This window comes from Hipposideros armiger, unplaced genomic scaffold (assembly GCF_001890085.2).
Source record: "Hipposideros armiger isolate ML-2016 unplaced genomic scaffold, ASM189008v1 scaffold_6, whole genome shotgun sequence".
NCBI classification, from domain to species: Eukaryota; Metazoa; Chordata; class Mammalia; order Chiroptera; family Hipposideridae; genus Hipposideros; species Hipposideros armiger.
Window position 1 is genome coordinate 5,997,884 of NW_017731356.1, and position 19,090 is coordinate 6,016,973.

Below are 19,090 nucleotides of genomic sequence, written 5' to 3' on the forward strand. Positions count from 1 at the left end.
GTGGCCTCTGCCCTTTCCCGCGTAACCATTTGCAGGGCTCTCATCTGGTATTCAGGGCCTTGCCCGGGCTGCTGGCAGGGCTCCCCGGCTTGGATGCTGCCCGCATTCCCCTCTCACCCCTGGCTCACAGCTGGCCTGGCCTGCTGTCAGGGGGTAGGTGGAGGGCACCCGGCTGTCAGCTGATTTCCCCGTCTCACCTGTCCCTTGGCCCCGGGCCCCACTGCTGACCTTGATATCGACAAGCTCATAGGAGATGGCAGGCAGGCTGGCCAAACCTGGCTTATTAATGAATCTGTTTTACGGGAATCCATTTAGATAAACAGACCATACACAGATGCAGGTGCTCGGTGGCTATGGGGTTTACAGGACGTCACGAGGCAGGCAGCAGCTTTCTCTCCTGATGCGTTTACGGAGATAAATTCAAGGTAATCTATACAAACTCAAGCCTTTGAAATTGCACACAGTCCAAAAATTCAAACAATTACTCTAGCCTAGCCAGGAGGTGGCTGTTGATGTACTTCTTATGGAAAACGTAATTATAAAGGAAGGGAAAATGTTTCATAAATAAAATACAGAATGGCAGAAGAGTCTGGCAGGAGGGGAGGGTGAGGGAACAGGACTCCTACGGTCTGCAGTCTCCAGCCGAGTGCGGAACGGGGCTCAGAAACCTGGCGTCTCCTCAAGGCTCAAATTAATTTCAGTCTATTACAATTCCCAGGTAATTAATTGGCAAGAGGCATCTTTCAGATATTTTTAAATACCAGCCTGCCAGGCTCTTGGTGTTAAAGGAGGAGAAAAAATCGCCAACACATGCTCCTAAAATCAAGGTGATGTAAGACAAGGGCCAGCCCAGCCCATTAGCTCTTGGGAAGAATATAAAATCCAGGTCAGCCCAGGTAATTGTTAGCATGTTAAAATGCCAAGGCCCCAGGTGGCACCCAGTGCCCAGGCCGCAGAAAATAGCAAGCGGCACAATCATTTATGGTCCCTGCCAGGCGCTGTCCTAGGCGCTTTGTACCCGTGCCCCATTTAATCCTCCTAAGAACCCCTGACAGAAGATGTGAGGTTCTCTGCAGGCTGTTTTCGGGTGGGGAGGGTGGTGGAGAGGCTTTTGATGGGGAACCTCAGATGAAGACATGCTAAGTCATGGCCCAAGGTCACAAGGTCAGAACACTGTAGAACAGGAATCGGAAGCCATGTGTCCTGGTCATAACCCCCCAGGTCTGGCTTTGTGCTGCACACCCAGGGTGGGAAAGGGTACGGCTAAGACAGCAGCAGCAGCGAGGAGGGGAAGCGCTTGGGATCTGTTTCAAACACATCTGGTTCAAAACCAGCCCCACCACCTACTAGCTGGGTGTCTTCAGGCAAGCTATTTAGCCTCTCTGAATTCTGGGGCTCTGCTTCCCTGATCTATGCATTCTGTCCCCTGTGGTCTTCATAGGGAAAAGCTGTGACCAGGGTCTCCCTGTCTCATTTGGCCAACCTTCCTCCTGGGATGTTGTGAGGATGAACTAGGAGAAGGTATGGACAATGCCTAGGACAGACAGTGCCTTCCACACAGCAACCTCCAACAGATGGCAGTTACTCCTTCCCCTTATGGTGAGGATCCAGGGTGGTACTATTTGCGCGGCCTAATATAGTGCACATCATGAATACTCCATAAATAACAGCTATTATTATTATTATTATTATTATTATTATCATTATTATCCAATGGAAGCAAGCATAGGAACTCCTGGACTTAAGTTGAGCAGAACAACAGCAAATGAGAAAGTTTTGATCGGGCCCTACTATGTGCCAGGCCCTGTGCTGGGCTCTCTCAGCCCTCATGGAACAGGTGGTCTAGCTGGAGAGGCACCTAGACTTTCACATATAAGATTAACAATAATGCAAGACGTAAAATTCCTCTAAAGATGCTTAGGAGGAATCACAAGGGAGCCATCGTTAGTTGCCAAGTGAATGATAAAAGCAAAAAAAGAAAGTGGTTAAGACGCAGGCTGGGTCCCTGATCTATCAGCTCTCAGCTGGGAAAAGTTGAACAAGTCAATTAAATCACTATGCCTTGGTTTCCTCATCTGTAAAATGGGTATATGTCATAATGGTTTTTAGCCACTAAATGATGTAAATTATTATAGTGCTTATTAATAATAACAACAATAGAAGTTTATTAAGGGCATTCTCTGTGCCAAGTACTTGGCTAACACTCATAGCAAACACGCAGTCAATGCTAGCTAGTATTATCATTACACAATAGAAAGATCCAAGCTGCCAGGGCCTGGGAATATGAATTCTTAGGTAGACCAGGATCTAAGACCAAATTCCAGGCCAGAGACATTGCTAAGCCATTGTCAAATACTAGCCATTCGGGGTTCATACTGTCCTGGGACCAATGTTCTCGGGTTTTTCCTCTCTGTCTCCTTCATACCAAGTAATAAGATGAGGTCTCATCTAGATTAAAAGAACTGTGAATGCCTCCTGGGTTCTGGTAATAAACTTTTATGGAGTCATCTACAGTCAGAACATAAGATGTTAATATAGGAGCCAGGTGGGGGTGAGCTTGGCAGTGCCTGCTCTAAGGAGAGGGGTCCCTAGGAGACCAGGAATAGAATCCTTCAGAAACCTATAGTGAGTCTTTTGCTCATTTGTCTTTGAACCCAGAACTCCTTCTCTCATTGTGGAGTCTCACCTTATCACGCATGTGACAGGAAGAACCCAGAGATGTACCCACCAAGGGTGAGAGCTGGCCCCTCCCTGTCGTCTGGTACCTCTCTGGGGTAATATCGGGCACTCCACTGGGTGAATAGAAGAGAGTTTAGGACCCCAGTCTACTTGAACTGTGTCTGTTGTACACTCAACAATGAGGGCCAGAGTACAAGAACCAGGCTCAACTCATTTGAATTGGGGTGTGTGTTGGGAGGGCGGGAGGCCATTGCACCAACCCCAATTATCCTCCTTGATTTGCTTCTAGGAAGCCATCTCCTTGGTCTTCATAGGGAATGGGAAGAATTTCAGCTCCAGGGGGAGCTCTGATCAGAGAGTCTCTTTCCCACTCGGTTGGAGAATAAAGCAGAGGCAATTGTCCAGAATTAAAGGAGGAGAAGAGAAAGCAGCGCAATGTCCATCAATGGATGCAAGGATAATCAAAACGTGGTGAACGCATACAATGGAATATTATTCCACCTTAAAAAGAAAAGAAATTCTGACACATGCTGCAACATGGATGAACCTTTAAGACATTATGCTAAGTGGCATAAGCCAGTCACAAAAGGGCATATATGGTATGAGTCCACTTATATGAGGTACTTGATGTAGTCCAGTTCCTGGAGATGGAAAGTACAAGGGTGATTGCCAGGGGCTGGGCGGAGGGAGAGTGGAAAATTCTTGTTTAATGAGTACAGAGTTTCAGTTTGGGAAGATAGAAGTGTTCTAAAGATGGATAGTGGTGATGGTTGCACAACAATATAAATGTACTTAATGCCACTGAGCTGTACACTTTAAAATGGTTAAAATGGTAAATTATATGGTGTGCATCCTTTATCACAAGGAAAACAAAGGAGGGAACGAAAAGGGGGCATGACTGCTTAACTTCCCTTCGCCAACTGACACATTGATTGCTTGCTGTGTTCTAAATGTGTCAATACAAATCTAGTCCAAAGTCATGTTCCGAGGTAAAGATGTAGTGATTCTTATGTATGGTTGGAAATAGCTTTTAAATACCTCAATTCCAATTTCCCCTTCCCCCTGAACTTGCTCTTAAGATGAATCTCCAGTGAGGCGGGGATCTCATGTGACCTCTATAAACAGCCAATAATCAAGGAGAGGCGAAATATGTCCGTGCACTTCTCCCAAGTCATCTGCCGGAAGTGGCTTGGTGGACATCACTCAGAGGTTGTATTTCTGCAGAAACATCTGCCTAGACATTAGGGAGCCCTCACTGTGGCTGTCTTCTAATTTATGACCCAGTGGCTTAGCAAGCCACACTCCACTCTGGGATCCTAGCTGGGAGAGCTGACTCAGGAAGGAGCCTCCCATAAACAAGCTCATTCTGAATGGATGGTACATGCTCTGTGGCAGGCGACCCCAGAAGGGGGAGGAGCCTGGGAGAAGGTGCTCAAGGTCTCCAAGCGAAGGAAGGCAGAGGACTTGTTCATCCGACAAGCAGCTAAACAGTTCTGTGAGCTACTTGGACAAATTTTGAGGTTTACTAAAGACTCTGATTTAGTGCTTGATCTGTCAGAAACTCTGACTTTTTTTTTTCCAGTGGAGGGCCTCATGCTCGAACTGTGCACAAAATACCCATCTCTATCTAACATTCTCTGAACACAGAGCATCTACAGTTACAGGGTGAGAGAGGTGTCAGGACTGGTTATGTAGGGGTGTATGTGTGTGTATTTTTTCACCAGTCACTCCACTGCTTCTTCATGGTAAAATAGAAGAGCGACTCCTTACCCTGACCTACCAGAAGGGATGGGAGCAAGATGAATGGAAACATCTCTGAACGTGGCTATGATAGTACGATGGGATGTAAGTCTCTGAAAAGTGTCTTCTGGTTCTAAAGCCATTCATGAATAAGGAGGAATAGTAACCTGAGCCATGATCTTCGTGGATGAAGCCACATTTCATGGCATAAGCACTATCACAGCCAACTTTCCTCTCTCTTTCCCTAGTAATCTCACATGGGTGCTCTTTTCTCCTGGAGCCCAGATGGGATGACTCATGCCCAGCCACCTAAATGCTAAATTCTGAGTTTTTATTAGAAATTTTAACATCATTTCCATGTACTGTACCATCAGCTCAGAGGTAGGGGCCTGCAGGGGCTTCATTGGTTCCTATTTAGACTTAACTGTGGTTTACACACACACACACACACACACACACACACACACACACACACACACACTTGAAATGACCACTTCACTCTCCAACACCTTAACCATAAACTTGGACAAAAAATGGACCCTTCTCCCACCCTCTTTGCCATCCACCCAGTGACAGTAGCCTCAGACCTCTGAAATATTCCCTTAGAAGTCTAGAATCTACATGATACATCTGTTAAGTAATATATTAAACACTCTATTCCCACTACAAAATGTACCAGTGGAAGCTATGACCCTAGGAGTCAGAAAGTGATGGGGTTGGAGGAGGGAAAGATTGATTAGAAAGAAGCACAAGGGAACTTTTATATACCTTGTTTGGGGTAGTGGTTAAATGAGTGTACACAATTGTCCAAACTTACTAATCTGAATACTTAAAATCAATACATTTTATTACATGCAAACTATACCTGATTTTTTAAAAAAGTTATAGGGCTGGCCAAGTGGCTCGTTGGTTAAGAGTTGGCTTGAGATGCCAGCTCTGAGCAGCAGAGCCCCGGTTCGGATCCCACATGAGGGCCAGTGGCACTGCACCCTCTACAGCTAAGAGGGTGAACAACAGCTCAACCTGAAGCTGGGCTGCTGTGAGTCACTGGCAATGGGCATAGACTGCAGTAGAGCTGCAGTGGGCTGCCATGAGCTACCGTGAGTGGCTGGTAGCCAGCGTGAGCGGCCAGCAGCTGGTGTTAGCTGATGTGAGTGGTCATCCAATGGCCGATGAGTGATTGCCTCACCTGGGAAGAGTGCAATGATCACAATAACAACATGGGCCAGTGAAGCTATGTCCTCCACAACTAGACTGAAGAACAAAAAGACAGCAACTTGTCTGTTCCCCTCCCCCAATTCCCCAATAAAATCTTAAAAAAAAAAGTTACAGTGGTGTTCTCCCAGTCAAAGATGGCAACCCATGGCTGTGCAGAATTGGACAGGAAGCTGGCCTTCTCCTGTCCTCCACCTTTTCCCACAGCTCTTGTCTCCCAGATCTCAGAGGCAGCCCATCACTGTCTCCTGCTCCATGAATGAGGGCTGGATATGAGAACACAGCCTTTTTCTCCAAAAGGCTGGCCAGATGTGAGGGTGAGGGCTGCCAGGGGAGCAGAGGTTTTGTAAGCGAGGTGGGTTTGTGTCCGGTGTCCCACTCCTCTCCTAAGACTTCTTTATGTGCTCAGAGCCCAGCTGTTCCCTGCTCCTTAGTCATCCTCCCCATATTCTGAGCCACAGAGGACTCAGTGGAGGTGCTCCCAGAGAAGGTTCAGAGGAGGGAAAAGTCATCAAACACCTGAAACCAAGACATCTATGGCAATGTGCCCCAGAAGCATGCATTCAACTGGGATTTCTGGGATAAGGTGAGTGTGGCAATCAGGTGTGTGACATTAGTTCAGCCTAGAGGCCACCGGTGTGGGGTTCCCTCTTCAGAGTAAGCTCAGAGAGCTCACCTGGCTCCTGGTCATCACCATAAGTGAGAACCTAGGGCCAGCAAAACCTTGAGACTCCTGGCTGATTCTTATTCTTCACCAAGGTGAAGCTACTGGTCTACACGTTGTTCACTAAAAGACTTTAGTTGCAAACCTGTCCACTGGGGAGCTATCCATCTCTGCCCTCCTGCACACGAGCATGTCTCATTTCACAGGTGATGAGATGTTAGGAGACCAGAAGTTCTATTTCCACTTTCGCCACCCTCTGGCCTAGCACTTTAAATGCCTCTGTCTCCCCATTTTTTAATTGGGCCCGGTAACGACACTGAGCACTTCTTTCAGAGAGAATTTAACGGCATTAATGAAATAATGACCACTAAGTACAGTAACTTCAATAATAAATGGTGGCTTTGGATAGGGTCCACTGCAAGGGCATGCATTTTTTTAAAAAGCTTCAGGGACATGTCATGCAGAAATCCTTCCCCTCTCTCGTGCAAACCGAACGATTTCAAGAGTGGGAGGAGGAGTTGGGAGAGTTGAAATATGAATGAGTCAGTGTTGGTTTATGATGCTCTGCTTTCTCTATTTCTATCTTTTCCCCCCTACTATTAAAACCTCTTTTCCTTGCTGCATTCTATGATGCTGAGGTTTCTGGATGAAATAACAAGCATCAATTTTTTTTCATTTTTTTAAAGGAAGAAGAAAAGAAAGATATGAAACAAAACAAAAGTGGTGCCATTTCACTCACCCAGAGGGCTCCCCAAACAGAAACAGAGAGTATTTTGTTCAGCTTGGAGGAGGGGCCCAGGGAGCTGAATTAAAGGCAAGAGAGTCAGCACCCTAGAGTTCACTGGGTGTTGGAAGGACTGAAACCCCCCTCCTCTTGGAGAAAGTGGCCAGAACCTTAAATAGTTAGGGGCCAAGTCAAGGCAACATTTGCTCTTTCCAGCAGCTACATCTCTTTAAATCCCCGTTGGGATGCTGGCTCCATGGAGACTTCGGTGATTGAAGGAAGCTCCCAACACCACTTGTTGCATGGCCCCACCCAGGCAGCTGTGGGTGAGACTGAAGTGGTGGGGGTTGGGGGCAGGCAATAGTGTCTCCAAGGCAAACCGAAGGCAGATGTAGGGAATTCATTAAACATATTTCAGAGAGGCAGGAAGCAGAGGAAATAGAGCAGTACCTTGCAAAAAGAAGTAGCAATGAGGTCTAAAGTAATGACAAACCCATTTGTGGAGTCTCTCAGTGCTGGAGGACATAGTACTGCTTCAAGCCTTCCTAGGTCAGGACCAGTCTAGGTTCACTTCTGCTTCCCCAGACATGAAGAGACCAACCTTTCGCCTGAGCTGTCTTCCGCTGGCAGAAAACAGTGCAGAACAGACATTGTCCTCTTTCCAACCACACATAGTCACGGATGACAGCCAAGTGGAGGACATTTCCTGCCTCCTTGCCAATGTAGTACAATCCACCTTGGCCAACCTCTGCAAAGCTCATGACACTTTCTACCACCATGAGGTCGGGGGACCTCAGCCCCTCAAACCACCTCATCCTGCTGTTTACCTGTTGCACCTGCCCACTCGCCACAGGTTCACACCAGGAGAGAATGTAAAAGGTCATATTGGGCTGTCTCCACAGCAAAAACCCAGAGAATCCTGGGGAAATTGACATTTTAAAAACCACCTCTTCCAACCCTTCTCAGAAGGGCATAACTTTTCACTCTACCCCCACTCTCAAGCCCCCAGACTATCTTTGCAGCACTTTCCCTCCATGGATGGCTTACTGTTGGGAAAGAGTTAAAGAAGGTGCACTCCGACTAATTCCCCAAACCCTCCCTCTCATCTACATAGAAGAACAGCCCTACACAGAGACATGCAGAAACCCACTGTCAATTCAGCTCAGACCTCACCTGTCTTATGTAACAGCATCACACACACACACACACACACACACACACACACACACACACACACACTTCTAAGGCCAGAGTCCACATCCCCCTTTAATTCGGTAGACATAGTTTTGTGCCCTTCTTTTCCCTACGCAGAAGCCGGCTCAACTGGCAGCAGAGAGGGAGAGAGAGAGATGTAACCTCAGTGCCAGACGCCTTGCAGGAACACACGGAGACACACAGGAACCAAAATGCATCTCATAGCTCTCCGTGGTGCTGAAATCACGCTAGCGAGGAAATCAAAGGAGCAAGTGCGCTGGACTCACCGGGCTCGGGGTGGGCGGCAGGGGAGTAAGAGGAGCTTCCTGCGAAGAGAATTCTTGCCTGTGCGGGCTGGAGCCAGCTGATACGCTCACCTAGAGAACCCACCTCTCTCTCCCTTCTCTTCCTCCTTTTCTGGGAGGAAGAGAGGAGGCTCCACGAAAGAAATGAAACCCAAGCTGGCTAGAGTGGAAAGAGAAAGAGGAGGCAACCAAAATAAGATCAGAAAGTCTGGCGGCTTTACTCCACTAGTGGTAATTCCTTGGGTCAGGAGGACCCCCTTCTCCCACTCTCTGTGTCTGCACCTTTCTCCGTCTCTGCGTGTTGAGCCAACAGCCTTAGCACAGTCGGTTCCTACCTCTGACGTGAAGGAGACGAGAAAGCCTGGGACTGCTGTGTTGTCTCCCTCCCTCTCCCTCTCTCGCTCTCTCTCTCACGCGCTCTCTCTTTTCCCCTCTTGCTGAAATTTCAGCAGCATGATTTTTTTTTAAGCCTCCGTTTTTTCCATCCCCCTACAAGCGGCCACCTAGTGGACAGAAAATGAACAGTCCAGATTCAGATACAGGAACACTCAGGGTACCCACAAATTCTCGGGGCTGCTTCCATTCAGACAGCGTCCTGTACAGCCAGATTCTTCCCTCTGGCTAACCCCGGTAGGAAGACAGAGCGAGGCGGAGGCAAAGAGACAGGGCAGGCGCTTTTGCAGATCCTCCACCCACAGCTGCAAAAGTAAAGGGTAGGATAGGGTGAGAGGAGTGATTGTGGAGACAGTGTTTTGAAACATCCTGGTGCGAGGGTTCCAAGTGAGTTAAGGTCCTAGCTGAGCAGAAAGGCAGCCTCCAAAGCATCAGGGTTTGCAGCCGGGTGAGCTAGATCCATACCCAGGACAACCCAGGAAGGGAGTTCTTAAGGAGTCAGTTCTTAAGGAGCGCCAAGGAGACAGTACCTAGTCAGCACCTCATCTAGCACCCTATTATGGCTTAAAAAAAAACTAGTAAGAAAAATCTCTGGGAAGCCACAGCCTGAGATCATCTCGGAGATGGAGAGAGAAGTGGCCTTGTTGAGCATCCATGGAGAACCGTGGCAGAGCAGGGCCACCCAGGGGCCACTGGTCACGCGCTCCTAAGGGATGTCTCACACCCTGTTTTAAATGTACAGTCTCACAGCGTCCTGGAAAGCATCCTCATACTCACATCTACAACGTTGCGTTCTAATGTCAGGCTGCCACTCGCTTCCTGGACATTTTGCTTCTTTATGGCTCAGTTGCACTGTCTGTAAAATGTGGATAATGCTGCCCCCTCCCTACTGAGTGGGAATGCTGAGGGATGGGAATGGCAGAGGGAAGACACAGAACCTCAGAGTTGGCAGGGAATTCAAAAGTGATCATAGCAAACATTATACTTACATTTGCTTCACCCTCAGCAAAACAACAACTAGCATTTTTTAAAAAAATTGGGGAGTTGGGGGGATGGGAACAGCGCTGGGGAATTGGGGGAAGGGGAACAGATAAGTTGCTGTCGTTTTGTTCTTCAGTCTAGTTGTGGAGGACGTTGCTTCACTGGCCCAAGTTGGCACCATCATTGCGCTCTTCCCAAGTTGGCACCATCATTGCGCTCTTCCCAGGTGAGGCAGATCAGTCGCTGGCCTCTGGACGGCTGCTCACTGCGGCTGCTGGCCACTCACGCTGGCTGCTGGCCGCTCACGCTGGCTGCTGGCTACATATGGTAGCCCATGGCAACCCACTGCCACAGGGACTGCAGCCTACACCATCGCTGGCAACTCATGGCAGCCCAGCTCCAGGTTGAGCTGTTGTTCAGCATCTTAGCTGTAGAGGGCAGGGTCACTGGCCCTCATATGTGGGATCTGAACCAGGGCCCTCTGGTGTCCCAAGCCAGTTCTTAACCATCGTGCCACTCGGCCGGCCCAACAACTAGCATTTTTATAGAGTATTTAGCAGGTGTCAGGCACTGTCATAAGCCCTTATATGTAAGGGCTCATTTAGTACATACAATAACCCTATAGTGTAGATGCTACTATTGCTGTTTTATAGACCAGGAAACTGAAGCACTGAAGTGGGGATGAAATGATTTGCACAAGATCACACAGCTTGTGAATAGCAGGGATGGGGTTGAAACACAGGCCATCTGACCCTCGAGCGTCCATGATGAACCACTAATAGACAATAAATGGACACTTCAGAAGTGACCGCAACTGAAATAAATAGAAGACAGCACCATAACTATTATTTTTGCTTATGACAAAGTATCTAGGTTATAATAAATTTATATATGGCTGAGTTTTTAAAATAAATTATTTACAACTATGAGTACCAAACTGTGGAAATTGCTATTACTGATGAAAAAAAAAGCAAATTCTCTTGGTGATTTGGGTAGTTTCACATACACAAAACTGGCTATAAATCTCATGAAGTTGGAAACTATTGGGCTTTAACATCAGTTCAAAGACACGTCACTCGATTTCTATACCAAAAGCAGATTGTCGCCTAGTGCCTAATAGTACAAGGATGGGGCCAGCAATTCCATGAGCTGAATTGTTGCAAACTGTACTCAGTTAGCTGCTGACATTTTGTTCAGAATTGCAGAATTATGAATTCCTTACCTAATGTGGCTTACTTTTTCTGACTTTCTTTGGATCAAAAGCGAATGGAACAGAACAAAGATGGAATGTGACAGTTAACAAATCATGACCCCTGACTCATGGAGTTTCCAGTTCCTTCAAGGTGAAAGGAGTGGCAAGAAAGACCACTCAGATCAGGGGGTAAGTGCTGGGATATGGGCACATGCAGTGTAATAAATGAGCACATAGAAAAGACAGCCGGCCTGATGACCTTGGAGGGCAGGGGGACTTCCTGAAGAGTGTGTCATCTAAGCTGAGGCAGCAAGGAGTGGGGGAGAGAGTGAAGCAGACAGCACAGCGTGTGCATACCTGGAGGTGAGAGAGCATGGTGTAAGACTTCCAAGGTAAGCAGCGCCTTTCTATTTATAAATGGGGAAACTGAGGCTCAGAAAAGTGAAGTGGCTCTATCAAGGTCACACACCTAGGAAGTGTAGAGCCAAGATCAAATGTTTATCTATTTGACTCCAAAATCACCCCCTTTGTGAAGCACCAGGTTGTCTCCTGTCATCATACACAATGTCATGGGGTGGTTCAATAAAAGGCACACAGCAACTGAGTACTGAGGCAGCAACGACAAGGAGGCTGGAAGTGTGATCCTTCAGTATTAGATGAGGACACGCGAAGGCACCAGTCAATACAAAAAAGGAGACATTCAAAATGGCAGGATTGTTTCTGGTGGATGTGAAATTACTAAATGTGTTGAAAAGAAGGAATATTTCAGAGGTCCGAAGACCCTAGAGACTTATATTTGAAACGGTGGGGGGGAGGAGGATGCAAAAAAGTCTAAAAGAGATTCTGATTAAGTGCTAAGTAAGCCCAGAGGAAGGAGAGTTCCTTTTGCCTGGGAGGAATCAGGGGAGACTCCACATGGGAAGTCTTCACCTGGGTTTTCATCTGGACCTTAAAGAATGGGGATTCAGGAGACAGAGCTTAGCCAAACCATGCTGTGCTCCATGACACTCCAGCACTTCATACATAGAAAACAGGCGATCTGAGTTGTCATGAGAATAGGGGGCGTAGGGAGAAGAGAATAAAAGATCATTGTAGGCAGAAGCATGTCAAACTGGAAAGTGAACAGGTTTGGAAGGGGTGGAGGGGAAGTGAGGTGGATGGATGAATTTGGCTTTGGACACGTCAAATTTGGGGAGGGTGTAAGTATATATCATACTAGAGAGGCCTAGGCAGTGGCTGGAGTAAGTCTCTGGAGCTCAGATCAAAGACCGGGGGTCAGTGATGTAGATGTGGAACCATTTGCATGGGCATGATAGTTGCTGGAGAGCAATGTAAGAAGACTGAGGACTGAATGAATCCCAACTCTATTTCCTTGGTCCCCAGATCAAGTGTTATGCTTCTTCTCTAGTTCTTGCAGCTAAAGTCTTGATATTCAGTAGGTAGCCACACAATGCTTGTTGATTGGCTCATGTTAGTTGAAAATGATACTGGGGCTGAGATCGGTTGTTGGTTTCGCAGCTTCCGATCTAGCAGCGGTTCTCAACCTGTGGGTCGCGACCCCTTTGGGGGTTGAACGACCCTTTCACAGGTGTCGCCTAAGACCATCGGAAAACAAAAAGATATTTACATTACGATTCATAATGGTAGCAAAATTACAGTTATAGAGTAGTGACGAAAATAATTTTATGTTTGGGGGGTCACCACAACATGAGGAACTGTAATAAGGGGTCGCGGCATTAGGGAGGTTGAGAACCGCTGCTCTACGGGATATAGCCCTTGTCACGGTCTCCTCCTTGGAAGCTGGCACTCATTGGCCCCTGGTTTTGCTAAGGAGCCTGGGAAAATGCAAATTCCTTTTAGGGGTATGCCTTCAGCATAGGTGAGGAGCACCTCACTGGGAGCCTCAGGACAGATGGTGCTTAGAGCATGGGAGGAGTGGGGGATGGGTAAACATGCCATTGGGGGTACAGGGAAGAAGGGTAAACACTTCCTTCTTTGTCAGTCTGCTAGGACAAGTACGAGGCCTCAGTCCTTTTCTTGAGGAGTGCAGAGAGAAGGCCCAGTGAAACAAAAGGCAGCCATTGCTGTGTGGGCGTAGAAGACTGTAGAACACAGGAGGCGTGGAGTGGACCTACCCCAGAGCACACATTTGTTCTAAAGCCCGTGTTGTTACCTGTGCTTTTCCAGGTAGAGAGCTGCTGAGCCCAGGACCTGTTACCATTGGCATCACGGGGCTCTGCTGCCCTGCTTGGTGAGTGCCCACCTAGTGGAGAATGGCAATCCCAGGGATCCTAACGATTCTGTTCTTCCCACGCCTGCCAGGCCCCCAGCATCCCCAGCCTGGAACGTGTCCTCCAAATACCTCTCCATCTCTTGGCTCCTGTCTGGGCACAGCTGGCTCAGAGGGCTGTGAGCAGAGTCCTCTTCTTCTGAGAGGCTGCAGCCCTGAGCCTGTGGAAGATTTGGGCGCACAGGGTGACCAGGCAGCTGCAGCCTGCCTGGGGTGCCAGCCCCTGAGTGATGGAACGCTAGCCAGGGAGGGATGTGGCTGGGCCCCTGGCTCCCCAGCCTGTCAGCCAGCTGGCAGGAATCATTATCTCTACCCCAGAGCAGGCCAGGCTTCCCACACTAAATTAGCAAGAGCAACGCTGACTTCAGTGCAGCAAAGGATGAGGTGGGAGTCAGCCTCTTTCCCCTTCCCTACAGACAAAGGCATATTTGGGGGCTCGGGGTAGGTGCCTTTCCTGCTCCAGGAACACACCATGGCCGGGCAGCCCAGGGTCAGAGCTACCCCCACCCCTCCCTCTCTCTCCACTGTCTTCACTTCCTCCCCACCACCCCCAGCTGCCCTGGGCGTGGATTGCCTTCCTCACAAACTTCTTACTCTCATTTGTTCTTGGAGCCCTAGTGTTCATGTCCTTTGGTCTCTGAAGAGGCAAACGGGGGCTTTATTTTAGGTTTCATCTTCTTGTTGTGCTGGCCTTATGAGAAGTTTCAAATCCTGGCCTCCACCCTTCCCCAGCTGCTGCCCCTGCTGTCTGCAGCCTGAGTGCCTTACCAGCAGGGTGGAGGGCCAGGGTCCATTCTGGTACCACCACTATTCCGTGACCATCCGCCCTCCCTGTTCCTCAGCCTGACTTTGCAGCAGCTGACACCTCCCCCACCCCCACCCCGATGGTTTAGCTCGGTCCTTCCTCTCTGCAGCCCCTACTTTTCCCTGGAGACACTAGAGGGTAAGAATCACAGCTTGCTCCCACACCGGCCTCCTGGGTTTGAATCCTTGCTCTGGCACTTTCACCCTGTGGGCTTGAAAAGGTACCGTTCTCTTGGGGTTCCCACGTGTATACTGGGGATGGTAACGTACCTTTGTCAGAGTGAGGCTGTGCAGGTTGTGTGAGTTCATGGAAGGCCCTGGATAGCACCTGCTCTGATGGGTGCACCATCCATGCACTCTTCTTTGCCAAACATTTTTGAATACACACATTTAAAAAAAAAACTCTCTCGTGCTTGGCTTTCGCGGGTTCTGGCTTTATGAATAAATATCTTTTCTGGGTTCAGCACTTGCCCCTGGGCTCCTGCCTGACGGAACTGTGGCTCGATGGGTCTCAGCGGGTTCTGCCTCTAGAGCCTTTGTGGTCGCAAGGAGGTAAGAGCCTAGACCTGGGGTCGGACAGACCTGAGCTGAAACTTCTCCTAAGTCATTTATAAGATGTGCAGCTCTGGCTGGTTACTTATCTCTTCACATCTCAATTCCCTCATTAAAAAAAAAGGGTGGGGGACCTAATCGCACCCTCTCCATGGTGTTGTATTGATCAAATGAAATAATGTATGTAAGTTATAGGAGCAGTGGTTGAAAACATGGTGCAAACATGGTGAAAACGCCACAGCGGCTTGTTGAGTACGCGTCACATCTGTCTGCATGCACCTGACCTTGTCCCTCACGGCTCCCAGGCCACCCCCCTCTCAGATGGCCAGCCCTGTTGCCACCTTCCCAGGGAACCTCCCAGCATTACTTTTGGTCACACTTTGACACGAGCTGGTATGTCATACAGTCCATCCATTTGTCAACTGTCCCATCCCCCACAGTGCCTACTTCACCCCAGGAGGGCAGGGCCTCCGCTTGGGTTGTACCCCCAAAGCCCAGAACAGCATCTGGTTGTTGCAAACCTGTTCAATAAATATTGCCACTTCAGAGAATATTTCATATCCTTGTCGTTTTTAGCTCCCTTGTAGCGTGTTTTATTATAAGCAGTAAGGTTTCGAATCAGGCAGAACAAAATATAAACCTTCCCTCTTCCACCTTAAGAAATGTACTCTGAGCACCTGTTTTTTCATCTGTAAAATAGAGAAAATAGTATTTATACTCTAGGGGGCATAGGGAGGATTAACGGAGATAATGGCGCCTAAAACAGCGATTGGCATGTGGGGGGAGCTCATTAAATCCTTGGTGTATGAGGAAGGGAAGGAAGGAAAGACGGCACACACCGGACCTTTCTCTGATCTCCTCCCTTCCAGCCCTTCCCTTCTTGCCGGCTTCCTCCTCTCTGAGGCTGGTCGCTGGGATCCCCGCTAATCCTTCAGCCATAGGGTGTCTGTCTCTCGGAGTCCCCGCTGGCAGCCGCAATCTGGATCTGCCTTAGAAGTTATTATCCTTTAAAGCACGAGCCGGGCCACTCGTTTAGCTTGAGTGCCACAGATGCGGAACACACTTCGTCAGGGGTGCCTGAGTGGCCAAAAGAACGTTTTTTTCAATGTTCAGAAAGGTGTCACCAGCCCCCGTGGGCACTTGGGGCTTCACATCTGCTTCTCCTGTAAGATCTTTAACATCCACCTCCAGTATCTCTTTTCACCTTATCACTCTTCAGTCAAGAGTCACCCTCCTCCTCCTCCTCCTCCTCCTCTCTCCTTTTTTGGCTTTTGCCCTCTTCTTTCCTTAAGAAGCAGACCCCTCACAGGCTGCGTCCGGTGCTGTTTATGACAAACTTCTATCTTCTCCGCCATCCTTCTTTCTTCAACGTTCTCTCTCCAGTCGCCAGAGTGGGATAAGATTCCAAGACGCAGCTATGGAGGTCGAAGGCCCAGCACTGTGAGGCCTGGTCATGGGAAACACGTGACCCTTTCGGCTGCCCATCCCTCCCAATTTCAGCTGCCGGATTGGACGCGGTGGGCTTGCCCTGCCGTGGCGTCGTATATGTGCTTCTGTGAGTAAGCAGAAGAGCGTGCGGAGTTAGAACAAGCACAGATGACGCACTTTCTGTGGGGCGCCTGGAGGAGGTGATAGGGTTGTTGGGTCCAGGCTAGTTTATTTCACGATCTTCCTACCCCCATCCGGGAGCGAGTCTCTTAAGACTTTTGTTCGCCGTACCCAGGCCACTCGCAGAGCACAGCTCCTAATCTTGGTCCAACAGGGACCTGCCGCTTCCCCAAGGCCAGTTGCCTTCCCCATCGTCGTCTGTTTGTAGGCTCTTGAGCTCACGTTTCCCCTCCTGAAAAACGGGAGCAGTGATTTCTGCCCTGGGCTCTGCATCCCTTACAGGGTGTTCTGAGATGGGACGTGAGGCTGCAGGGCAGGGTCTGGGCATCTGAGGAGGAAGGGGCCTCAGAAATAACCTGCACAGACATCCTGCTTTCCTCGGCGTTCACACGGGCAGGTGGGGCCCAGGCCGCATTTTCTGTGCAACTCTGTGGGTAGCTCAGATTCAGGGAAGCAACTCAAGCCCCATTGGAGGTGGAGTCGCAGTCTTTTCTTGCCTGGCATAGCACTGCTAGAACATATGAAATCAACGGCTCCAAGCCAGATAGTGAGTTTCTTTGGCCTTATGGGTAAGCCGTCCCCTCCTGTACCAGCATTCCAACTTCTCACACCCCATCTAACTGAGCCAGGGCTGCATCTCCAGAAAACATGCTTTTGGGGTCTTTGTCAAATCTGAAGGCGGGACCCTGCCTTTGTATCTGATATGGTGCTGAGCACCCACCGTGCTGTGAACCCGAATGTATGCGCTGCCTACGTTCAGGTGTGCAGGTCTCAAAAGAAAGGCTGTTATTGCAAAGAGCAGGCTAAGTGGCCCTGAGTTTTAAAAAATAAAAAGTATTCTAAATGACACAAATATTTAGGCTAGAGGAAAGAGAAGATATGTATTAGGAAAATATATATGTACATTTTGTGTATATATATATATATATACACACACACACACACATTATTATGAGCCAGGCATTGTGCTAAGCACTTTACATACTAGATTTCATTTATTTAAATGCTAAAGAAGAAAAGTGGAGGAAAAAAGTTTCCTAAGTAGCTACGAATGTACATTTATCCTGCACCAGAGAATGAAGATGAATGAAAAAGCCTGGGAAGGAAGTAGCTAAAAAGATCCTACACAGAGACCAGTTTTAGCCTGGGCTGCTAGCCAGAGGTATCTAGAAGAAAGGAAATAATAAACTCATAGAATGTCAGATCTAAAAAGAGCCTCAAACCAATGTGTTCCACTCACTGCCTGTCCCATTTTACAGATGAGGGTGCCAAGGTCCACAGCAGGGAAGCGATCCACCCACCCTGATACAGCTGGGTGTAGCCAGCGTCCCTGCTTAGCCAGGGACCACCCAGGGAAACCAAACAGTGGGTCCCTGCGCCCCCAGCAGTCAGATTAAGTCACATATCTCGTGAGCAGGAGGGTCATTTGTCCTCAAGTCCTGCAGTCATCTGTGACCCTGTGCATGGGTCACTGCCATTTGTCGTTGCAGTGGCTCGTGGCATAGCAGTCTCTTGCTGACCCCCAGGCTCACCGATCTAACCCCCAGAATGACACGCTCTCCCTGGTTTCCCATGTGCATCCGCTCCAGCAGGCAGCCAGCATCGTCCTGGATTACAGCCTCATTGTCCTGATGGAAGACGGTCCCAAAACTCCAGAGAGCCAGACTTGGCCTCTGTCCTTTGGACCTGCCGTTCCTTGGAAACCTAGAGTCACAGAACATTCAAGCTGGCAGAGCCCACATGGCATCGGGCTCAACCCCACCCATCAGAGAGCTGTCAGATGACTCGCCCAGAGTGTACAACTTGTTGCAGGCTAGCGCCTCTCCCCACTTCCCAGGGGGAAGCGCCAGTGCTGATCACAGTGGTTTACGAGAGCTAGGTGACTCCCAGCACTGATGGGTACTGGGGGGGCGGGGGTGCCACTGCCAACATCACAGAGTGAGGACAGAGGGTGCAGGGGTGAATGGAGGCTTGGTGGTGGGAAACGGCAGCATCTATGCAGTCAGATATTTGCCTTCCACACACCGGCCCAGATGCTCTGTCCTTGCACGTGCCCAGTCGCTCTGCACCCCCCAAAGCATTTCCATCTCCTCAGATCCCTGTGAAGGACGCACAACAGCAGTTTTCTACCCCATTTCCCAACGAGAGTGTGTGGGCTCAAAGGGAACACTGAACTCATCATAAATAATAATGTCCAAGATTCAAGCTTAATATAAATAAGAAATGACAATAATAGAGTATTAAATATTTGACTATAGTCACACGGCAAGTAAGTTATGGAACCCGGGGGCCTATGTCTCTAGGGCTGTGTTTCTTACACAATCATAGTCAGGATAATTAATAACATTTGCTTAGCATTTATCGGGCACCAGATAACTGTTGTTCATGTATGTATATGGACAGAGGCCACAGAAAGTATATTATATACACTTTATATATTCTCACTCATTCTTCATAATAGCCTCGCCAAGCTAGGCACTATCATCCCCATTTCATAGATACTGAAGGACAGAGAGGTTAAAACAATGCTCTAAGCCAAACCATATTCAAATAGCAATATTGTGCCCAGGGGTTTCGTTCATAGAACCTGGCCCCAGCTCACGGCCCCCAAACCATTAGAAGATAAACAGAACGTTCCTTTCCTGGTGACCTCCCCCCCCTCCCATCCCCGACAATCTCCTCCCCAATAAGGCAAAACAAACCTTACTCATCTCTATAGAAAAGCATCCATTGACTCAAGGTCCTTAGA

General features: G+C 48.7%; 1 protein-coding gene across 1 annotated transcript in view; it reads right to left on the reverse strand.

Annotated features, from left to right (window-relative positions):
• TNR (tenascin R) overlaps window positions 1-9,024 on the reverse strand; it is a 378,542-nt gene extending 369,518 nt beyond the window's left edge. The window contains exon 1 of the mRNA XM_019647030.1: window positions 8,504-9,024. The gene's annotated coding sequence lies outside the window, so the exon portion shown is untranslated. The remainder of the gene's footprint in view (window positions 1-8,503) is intronic.
• Between the last annotated feature and the right edge of the window lie 10,066 nt (window positions 9,025-19,090).